This window comes from Neopsephotus bourkii, unplaced genomic scaffold, assembly GCF_033783945.1.
Source record: "Neopsephotus bourkii isolate Nb327-2 ecotype Australia unplaced genomic scaffold, CSIRO-AGI_Nbou_v1 NB_1148, whole genome shotgun sequence".
NCBI lineage: Eukaryota > Metazoa > Chordata > Aves > Psittaciformes > Psittacidae > Neopsephotus > Neopsephotus bourkii.
Window position 1 is genome coordinate 78,277 of NW_026901634.1, and position 10,582 is coordinate 88,858.

The 10,582-nt window shown below is 51.5% G+C and overlaps 1 long non-coding RNA gene across 1 annotated transcript; it reads right to left on the reverse strand.

Annotated features, from left to right (window-relative positions):
• Positions 1-7,838: 7,838 nt before the first annotated feature.
• Positions 7,839-9,784, reverse strand: LOC133217626 (uncharacterized). Its single transcript, XR_009726909.1, has 3 exons — positions 9,352-9,784; positions 8,057-8,194; positions 7,839-7,974 (listed from the first exon to the last, which is right to left on the reverse strand). It is a non-coding gene; the product is annotated as an uncharacterized LOC133217626 (long non-coding RNA).
• Positions 9,785-10,582: the final 798 nt, after the last annotated feature.

The following is a 10,582-nucleotide window of genomic DNA, read 5'->3' on the forward strand; positions in this document are numbered from 1 at the left end:
ATAAAGGGTTTCTGTGGGGACAACAGGGCTCGGCTCTGGTTTCTGCCTGTTCTCTAACCCACAGGGTTTGCCTTACTTTTGCACCCACGTGAAGCCACAGCTGCATGCAGCAGTCTCCATGGGGATAAGGGCTACCCTGTGTCCCCTCCCTGGTGCTGCTGTGCCTGCAAGCGTGATGCTGTGCTGCGGATATCTTATCCCTTGGGGTCCCTCTAAATACCCCCAGGGGTGCAGGAAAAGCTGGGCTGTGGGTAGGCAGCAGGAGCAGGATAACCACTATGGGATGCTATGGGCAGCATAACCCAGGGGTGCAGGGCAGGCTCCAGGCACAGCGGAGCAGAGGAAGTTCCTCCAATGCCTGAATGCACGGGAAGGCTGCAAATGGCTTTTGCAGAGCCGGCAGGCTCCTGCTCCCAACGCAAGCAGATGGGGAGAGATCCAACAGCCAGCCCCTGGAGAGACCTCAGAGCGAGGCCGTGTCCCTGAGCAACGCACACAGCGGCTCCATCTCTCTATTTTGAGCTGCTCTTTTAATCGGGATATCAGTTTTCTGCTAGTTTTTGTTTGCGTTGGTACCCAGCGATTGGTGGTAAGGATGGGTGCTGGGTTTAAGGTTTCCCCTGAAAAGGAGGGTATGTTTTCTACTGAAATCTCAGCCTCCCTCTTTCTCTACTCAAGAAACCCTGATTCATTCAAAAAAACACACAGGAGGAAAATATGATTCCTTCAAAGCTGTGATCAGGAGATGTTTTATATCAGCCACAGAGCCCAAACCCTCCTCAGCAACAGGAGGCAAACCTAATGTCATGTTTTCATGCTTTCAAGCACTACTGAAGCTCAAGGGTCGCCAAGTGTAAAAGAGAGCGTTCGCATTCATCAGCATCCATAGGGGACTTGCCAAGGGCTAAGCAGAGTATTTTCCTCACATTTCTGGTCTGTCGGTGTGCTCCCTCAGTGCTGATGCAGGCACTTTAAGGGATGTGCATGGGATACAGGTCAACACTGGGAATAATAGAGGGAACACGGCAGGAAGAGCAAGGAGGGACCATAACACCAGAGTAACACCGGACTGTGTGTGTGTGCAAGCAGGATGTGTTCTGACCCCTGCAGCACACAAGGGAAAAGCTGTCATGGAGGATGTGCAGTGAGGAGGAGGGTGGCAGAAACACCCAGCTCCTCCTGCTCCTCTGCTTGATGGGCGCGAGGTGTGAGCCTCCTCTGCTGAAGAACTCATTACAGGCATTTTTATCATCACTGCCCTTCAACCCAAAGCACAGGGCCTGGGCTCAGCTTCCTTCCTCTCACTGACTCAGAGCTGCTTGTTGTGGGACCAGCACGAGCGCACAGAGAGCAATGCAGAATAGCATGGAAGGAGCAACCATCCCCAAAACTCTCATCGCAGTGTCCCCAGTGCTTTGTGGCATGGAAGGGCTGGTGCAGGCAGTGCCTGGCAGCAGGAGAGTATGCTGGGCTGTGCTTGATGAGGAGCCTGCTGTGTTTGCCTGGCTCCCTGCCCACTCCCAGTGCCCTCTCCCATCCTGATACCTGTCCAACACGCCAGATTGCTGCAGGGCACAGCTCTGACCCATCGCCCTGGTTAAACACGGGCTGCAGTGCCGCTCCCTGCTCTGCTGGCAGCACCACTGTTTTACTTCGGATGAGTAATATCACTTAGTGCTGGGCTGAGGACTCCGAGTGACATCAGTGGCATCACACATCCTGTCCTTGAACTGCAAAGTGAAAGTGAGGTCCGACAGCTTCCTGCCATCATGCATGGCTCCTGGGAAAAGAGGTCCAGCGGTTCCCTGAGGATGTCACAGGCTGCATGCTCCAGCCAGGGCAGAGCTGAGGCCTGATGCTGATACAAGTGTGCTGCTGCCTGTCCTCCTGGGCACAGAGGCACCCCTTGGCTGTCTCTCCTCCACAGGCAGAGACCACGCTTTCAGTGTAAGATCTCGTTCACTTGCACACACCCCCTTTGCTTATAGGGTGCGTTACAAGCACAGTGCTGCCTGCACCCATCACCCAAACCCACCACTAGGCTCCACAGCCTAAGCTCATGGTCCACTTCCACCTCCCATGGACCCATTGATCCCAACCAACCCCAGTGCCCAGCCCTGATTTATCACCCACACCACAGCAGGGCCCTCCCCACAGCCGAAGGGATGGGGCTGTTGCACTACCCTGGCTCTGCTCCACTTCCTCCCATTGTGCAGCTCTGTTACAACAGCAGCAGTGGGGCAGACACCGGCTCCTCATGCTTCCGACCAGGGAAGCTGCTTGCTTCCGCGGCGCCGGCACAGCTCAGACGTGGGTGCTGTGCTGGGTAACCCCGCACCAAAACCACCACAAGAGACATGGTCATGCTTCATTACTGTTTATTTACTTGCTACTCCTAAGGACAGCATTAACTGTTACAGAGATATAGTAGAAGGCGTGCCTGCTTACAGTAGGGGAATTGAACTAAATGATCTTTAAAGGAACCTTACAATCTAAAATATTCTGTATGATTCTATGAAATGTCCTACAGTAGGAAAGGAGAGATGATTAACCATTAAATGATAGTTTAAAAGTATGCAGAAAGTGCTCTTTAGAGCAGTTTTTTTTTTGTCGTTCACTACTAAGATGCACTTCAAGCAACACGCTGCTAACCATATCAAAAGTGCTTCTGCTTAGCCTTTTGGAGCAAGTAGAAACAGCTCGCTGCATCCTTGGTCAGCACAGCAAAGCTTGGGCACCCAAGGACACAGCTTTGGGAACATCCTGCGGCCATGAAAGCCTCCAGGGGAGCAAACAGCTCTGCTTCATCCCGCCTCACATGAACGAGGTGTCCCTGCCCATGGCAGGGGGGTTGGAACTAGATGATCTTAAGGTCCTTTACAACCCTAACTATTCTATGAGTCTATGATTCTATGAAGGTTCCGAGATGTGCCTTCCCCTGAGGTCCAGGATAAACAGAGTGGGCTGTGCCAGATGGAAAAGCTCAGCCCCTACAGAAGGCAACAGCACACACGGCCTGGGAAGGGCTCTACATTAGCTTCTCTAGCCAGGCCAGGACCTACGCATGTGGCTCAAAGGTAGCAGGAACAGGTGACAAGCAGAGCCTGTCACAATGGCAGGATCACTCTTTGTGGCAGCACTGAAAGGCAGCTCCCTATCTCACACCTAGAAACACTACAGGACTCAGGGGAAGGGGGGACGGACAGATGTTTGTGGCCACTGCACGCAGTAATAAGTGCAGGACTTTGTACCTCTACCTGGGCAAAGAAGCAGCAGGACAATAGACTCCATCTATCTTGTGCAGATTAACTAACAGCAAGCTCAGACCTGACCACCTTCACCCTCTGCCTCACCCCATCCCTCCAACTCACAAGGTTGTGCCCTGAGCTGCAAGCCATGTCAGCAGCTACAGCAAAATTGACAAGAGTTTTCTATTCTATGCTATATGGAGTTCTGCTATAGAAACACAAAGGGCCAGAACTATTCCTCCTCAGCAAACCTGAGCTCACAGCAATTAGGGGAGTACTCAGAAGAATCTACTTTGATGGCTTCGATGGCACTAAGGCTGCTCTACTCGCCCCTTTACAGCAGGATGCCCAGGGTCACCCTGAGAATGAGGAGGAAGCAGCAGAAGTCACATCTGCATGGGGCTGCTGGATTACCCCTCTGGGGCAGCATGATCATGTCACACCTGCCTCTTTGCCTTCCACAACACAAGTACTTCTGCCTGCGATGGGCTGCCCTGGGAGTGCCGCTCAGGAGGCTCAGAGGGAACCAGCTCGAAACCAGCTGCTGCCAGAGCATCAGGTACTGGGTTTCTGTAGAAAGAAGATTTGTGAGTGGGGTTGGGTGCACCATGGCTCTCTTCCCATCACAGATGAGGCTGCCCAACCCCAGTGGAAGGCTCCACAAGGCACTGGGGCTGTCATCCCCGGCCTCCCACGGTCCTGCCCAGAGCCCACAAGAGAAGAACTAGAGCTGCCTCCTCCCAGGGGAAGCAGGGAGAGGATGCTGTGCTGCTGCTAGACACAAGCATCCAAGGGGGACTGGATCCCTCCAGCTCTTGTACCACCTCTTGTACCCCAAGGCAGACCTCTGCAACAAGGCTGAGGAAGAGTACAGAGCTGAGCCAAACTTAGTGTCACCCCAGCAAGGGGGTGCTGGCATGGAGGTGCCCCAGGATTGAGGGTGTCTATGGGGAAGGAGGGCAGCGCTTTGCCTGGAGCCATGTTTCAGCCCCCAGGAACTCACCTTCAAGATCCAGCTTTGCCTTGATGCTTTCAATCACGCGGGCGTTGGGTGAGAAAAAGGCACCGAAGGACAGAATAGCCTGGAAACAGATGGGCACAAACCTCAGCACAGATAGGCATCACTCGCTGCAGTAAACACTTCTCTCCCAAGCAGCAGAGACTGCTTCACAGACATTGGGACTGAAACCACTCACCGTCATGAAGGTTTTAGCCACGGCAGACCTTTCAGAGGGCTGGTTCACAAAGGCTTGCAGCGTCCTGAACTGCCCGAACAGTGACCTGCAGGACAGGAGGTAACATAGATTAACACAGCAGATAAACCAAGGGCTGCACGATTCCCTGTTGCCCCCTTTGCAGGCCACAGTCCCAAAGGAACAGCCCTCCCCATCACATCCGCCGGGTCCAACAAGAAGTACTTACCTGATCTGCTTCTGCAGCGCCCATATGTTCTCCAGCCCCTGGATCTGAGCCATGCAGGCTGCCACCCTTCGCAGGAAAGATGAACAGCACGGAGGGAAAACAGGCTTTGTTAGTTAGAGTGACACCTCACCCGGCTTTGGGAAGGCGTAAGCCCTGCCCAGTCCTGCAGAGAATCACCACGCCAATCCCTAAGGATGCTCGGTCCTAGCGGCACTCCAGCCCTGTACATTCATGATGTCAGGCTAGCACCAGGATTGTACAGAGCAAGCTCTGTGCGTCTCCAAGGTGATGCCCTGAGCCTCTGAGAGCCCAGAGGGTCTGCCTTTCTTGGTGTGTAGGGTGGCAAGACCCCAGCAGCAGCACAGCACGGTGGCTTGTGTCTGGTCCCTCTGCTCCCAATCCCCAGCCATGTATTTGGCACAAGTAAGACTGTTTTGTACTAGTGGTGGAGCAGCCGTTCCCTGTGACCCAGTGGGCTATGTACTTATTCCCTTCTTGTTATTGGGCCCTGAAGGTCCTGTGCACCAAGTAGACAAAACCCCCAGATTCCTCATTCCCTTCTGTCCCCACCACAAGGATTCTGAGTGAAACGCTGCTTATTCTGCTTTCTTGCTGGCCTTGATGGTCCCTGGCACCTTGCCATCCCCACTGTGTTGATGGCCCTGTCAGAGCAGGGACGTGTAACAGCACAGAAAGTACTGTCCTTAATACGAAGTACTTACAGATCCTAAGAGGGGACCTGAGGCTGGTGCTGAGCAGCGAGACTGAAGACCGCCTTGGTCAGGAGCGCCTCCACCACCACCATAGGTCTTCTCCCCTCACGATGGAGGGAGTGACTCATATTCCTTTATGTAATTTTTGAGTCTAATTATAATTGCTATATTGATACAGCAAACTACGTATTAAGGTCTGACCCGATCTGCAGAGGGTCCACGTGATGAAAAATCCTAAGTCAAGTTGTATTAGTATCTAGGTTATTAGAAATCATAAGTTGTATTATAAGTTCTGTATTACACTGGTTATAGATTGTACTACATCCACTCTGCTTGCAGAAAGCCCGTGCCACTCTAATAATAACTTCAGTGCTATACTAGTCATAATAGATTAAGAGCACCAAGTTGTAACTGAAATTTTATTTAAGCCTGAAGAACAAAAAGCTCAGGGGAGATATTAAAGCTGCTTCCAGGACTTAAAGGAGCCTACAGGAAAGGTGTAGAGGAAAGTTTTTCATAGGTAAGTAGGGATAGAACAAGGCAGGATGGTGTTAAACTGACAGAGGGGAGACTTAGAACAGATATAAAGAAGAAATTCTTCGCTATGAGGAAGCTAAGGCACTGGCACAGCGTGTCCAGAGAAGCTGTAGCTGCTGGCAGTGTTGAAAGACAGGTTGGATGGAGCAACCTGGCCTAGTGTAAGGTGACCACGGCAGGGGGTTAGAAGTGGATGAGCTTTGCTGTCACAACACAAAACACACGATTCTATGCAACTACAATGGAGTACTGCAAAGTACCCATAAAGGAATCTGTCTGTCTCCCCAGTGCTGGGTGACACTACTGTGTGCTCCTACTTGTTTTCCAGGTTACGCATATTCCTCTTCTTTCTGGAGTAGATATTCTGGGTCGACTGCCTGTTCCGGACCTTGCGACGTACCTTCTTCTTAAGCTGGTCTTTAACCTGCAAGGGTCATTTCTCCTTAGGAGCAAACATTGGCAATACAACCTTCATAAACCCTGCATACACCTCAAATCTCAGCCCTTGTGGTTTTGCCCTCTGCACCACCACCACCACCACCACTACCACCTCCAGAAAAGCACAGGCTGCTGATGTGGACAGCAGCTTCTCCAGCATGGCAAAAGCAAGGCATACCTAAGGGAGTCGAAAAGCACATAGCTCACAAGCAAGGGAGTAATATAATAGATTGGAGGCACTTGTGGTATAACTGCCTCCTGCAAGCAGTTGTGACTGGGGAGACAGACAGCAGCCAGGTCTCATTGCTCTTTATATCTATCTGATTAACAAAGCTGAGGCTGCAGTACACATGAACATCCCCAAGGCCTTGAAGGGTGGAAAAGAACACCAAAGCCTACCCCACGCTGCCTCAACACAGCAGCTGGGCAGCAGTGCTCTCATGAAAACATCACCCTGCATTTTCAAACCCCTACTCTGGCTGAAGCATTTGAGCGGTCCAAGTGTGTTTGGGAGAGAGAGACAGCAGCAAGGGCTCACCTGGGGCAGTGGCAGATAAGTGAACTCTTCAGCCATCAGGAGCTGCTTCTGCTCCTCCGTCAGGACCAGCTCTGGGAAGCTTGCCTAGAAAACAGTGAGAATACGCCTGCTGAGAATACAAAGCAAAAGGAGTTTACACTGGGGCAGAGAAGACATGCAGAAAGGACGCAGAACCAGGAACCGCTCCACCGAAGAGGCATCATGCTTTCCTCAGAGATATCCCTCACAGAAAGCAAGCCAGGAGAGAAGAGGAGATGTGAGCAGAGGCAAAGATTGGGGTCACACGCTCGGCAGTCCATACCTGCATAGTGATGGCAGGCTCAACCCGGGGTACGGCATGCACAGGAGCTGGAACTGGGAAACCAGAGGTCGATACCAGGGCCGTGCTTGTGCCTTCCACTCCTTGCCAATCGCCTGGGGAAGGAAAGGAGAGTGCAACACTGGGCCTCAGCGAGGCTGTGCCCAACTGGTCAGCTCTAAGTAGCATCAAACTGCAATGTTATGGCAACCGAAAGCTACTCTATGTGGTGCTCTCCATTGCTTACTGGCACTCACCCAAAACCCCACAATGTGTGCCTGCAGCCAGGACAGAAAGAGCCCGAGCCCATCACTTACCGACATCAGTGGACGTATTCTCCTCTCCCGTGTCTGCCAGCTCGGATGCTATGCTTTGCAGCAGAGACCAATCCCAGTGGAAAGAGTAGTTGTTATCAACCTGCACAGATTCCGAGTTCTGGGCGCCGCTGGCAGGGTCGGGGGCAGCAACCTCGCTACCAGCCAACTCACTACCAGCAATCTCATTGCCAGCAATCTCGTTGCCAGCAATCTCATTGCCAGCAATCTCATTGCCAGCAATCTCATTGCCAGCAAAGTCGTTGCCAGCAAAGTCGCTGCCAGAAAAGTCGCTGAAGGAAAAGCCGCTGAAACCAAATTCATTGACAAAATTCAGGAGCTGAAGTTGATCCTCTGGAATGCCGGCATCCCCATCAGCAGGTAGACAATCCTGCCGCCTGCCTGCCCTGTTTTGAAAGGGGTTCAGAATGGACGTGATGAAATCGTCCATATCCTTGTCCAGAGGCTGTGGAGAAAAAGCTTTTACTCAGTAGGGAGACAAACATCCTTCATCACAACCCAGCAGCAACTCCTCCCAAACAGCTCACCTCAGGCTCCGGCAGCCCCCAGTCTTCCATCAGAACATTGTCCTCCACTGAGATATCAGGCACAAAACAACCTTCCTTCAGGAGTAATTCAAACAGGTCATCATCTGCCAGGAGAGCCAGGTCATCTGGGCTTGACATCTGTGCAGGACACCCAAAGTGAGCAACGGCACGGAGGAGACTCTAGAACTCCTTCTAGATGTCCCTCAGCCCCTGCAGAGTCTACTGGGCAATGGCAACAGCTGCTGGGGCTCTGCAGCAACAACAAGACCTTGAATACATCCCCAGCAAAGCCATTATGCAAGCCCTGGTGGTCCCAGAACACCGGTTTCCCCGTCAGGTTATTGAAACCCAGCCACAGCAACAGGTGAAGTATTGAAAGAAGCTAGCATTATAACATATTACATAATATTATATAATATCTAATATAATACCAAATACCATAATATAATATAATATAATATAAGCAGGGGGATTGGAAGTAGCTGATCTTAAGGTCCTTTCCAACCCTAACTATTCTGTGATTCTATGATTCTATGACATGATTTATATTATATCATATCAATCATATCATACCATACCGTATTATATATTAATTATATCATATATCAATCATATGTTATATATAATTTTGTATTATATCTTAATTTATGTTGTCTATTTATAGTCTATATCAATTTATATTATATATCAATTTACATTATAATATAATTATGTGATAAATTAAAAAGGTTTTCTTAATGATTAAACAAAGATCAAATGATAATCAGTGAGTGGAAATTAAATGATAATAAACGGTGATTAGACGGCCATAGAATGGTAATTAAACAGTGTTTTGACAGTTTAAACAACAATTTAGACGGTGGTGAAACATTCTGCTGCTTACTACAATTCAAATAATTAAGCTATAGCTGGATACACATAAATTCATAGAATCACAGGCTGGTTTGGGTTGGATGGGACCCTTAAAGCCCATTCAGTTCCAACCTTGGTGCCATGGGCTGGGACCCCTTCCACTAGACCAGGTTGCTTAAATCCCTGTTAAACCTGGTCCACGGTGAGTTACTTTGATTATCTGGCTCATAAGAAATTAGGCTGCAATATTCCAGCATTCCTTGGTGAAGAATTACACTGTTACACGGACTTACACAGATCATTATAGCACTGGTATTTCTATAGTCTCAGGGCACTGTTTGCTCTTTTTGCTCCTCCTTATACCAGGCACCACCAGAAAACTGATCAGATTTAGCAAGAAAACTCCTATACTGTTAGGCTGAATGTAAGCAAACACGACTTACCTTGCTGTAGTATCAAGGTATCAGATGGTGTGTGAAAGGACTCTCAGCCGTAGGTATCAGATGCTGAGTGAAGAGTCTCTCAGTCTCTAGGAGCAACTTTGGCAGACGTCTGCTCCTGGAGAGATCCCTGCTGTGCAGCTCGCTGCTGTACAGGAGATCTCAGTGGGCACAGGGAGGCGAAAAGTATTTATAGGGTAAAGCCATGGACTTGTAGTCAAACCCCACTTGGTGTTTTCGCAACTGTGTCAGTTTTAGTTTTGTCTAGCCCCAGCTTGCGCTGGTGCTGCTATCTCCAGATAAGATGTGTCCTGGACTTCTTGGTGCCGGAGAAGATGCGGCCTTGCATGGTTTTCATGGTTTTCACAGCAGAGCTGCTGTAGGTCAGGCCTGCTTGACCGTGATGCCTGAACCAAAGTCCTGCTCTTTCACCCATGGGGGGGCATACATTATACCCCCCCAGCGTCCATAAGCTTTTACTCACTGCCAGCAATCACAGTCCAGAAAGTACCCGAACCAACAGCCCCAAAACAAAATAAAATCCCACCTAAGAAAAAGAAAGGTGCTGTGCCAGCTGCCTGGGAGCAGAGCAGGCAGATGCTGAGGGGCTGCCGCGTTTGGCCAGCAGAAAGCGGAGCAGTGATGGGAAGGGGCATGGGGCAGAGCCCGCGCAGAGCCAGGGCACATTGCTTCTACACACAAACTGATGCCTTTAGGTCCAGGAGCCGTGCGCCGGGCACGGAAAACCGGGGCAGAGGGCAGCGGGGAAGGTACGGGGAAGGTAACAGAAGACGCTACCCCACGCGGACAACCCATCCGAAGGAGGCCGGGGAGCCTCTCAGCGCGGGGCTCAGCCTCAAGCCCGCAGGGCTCGGGCAGCACGGACAGCGCAGCCTGTCAGAGAGCCGGGGCACCGGGGAAGTACCGCCGGCCACCGGAGGGTGTCAGCGCTGCCGTACTCGGCTACCCTGCCCCGCCGCCGGCCGTCCCGCGGGCACCCCCCTAGGGACCGGCGGGCCCCCTCCGAGGCGCCGCTGGTCGCGGTTCTCCCTTTGCCCACGGTCCCCCTAACCCCGCTCCGCCTTCGCCTCCGCACGGCACCGACGGGTGACGTCCCGCCTACCGGCGAGCCCCGCGCGGTGGGGGCCCGCCCCTCCCGCCGGTGGCACCGGTTATCCTGGGGGCAACGGGGATGTTATGGGGGGAGTGAAACAGGGGTACTGGTGGATGGGCG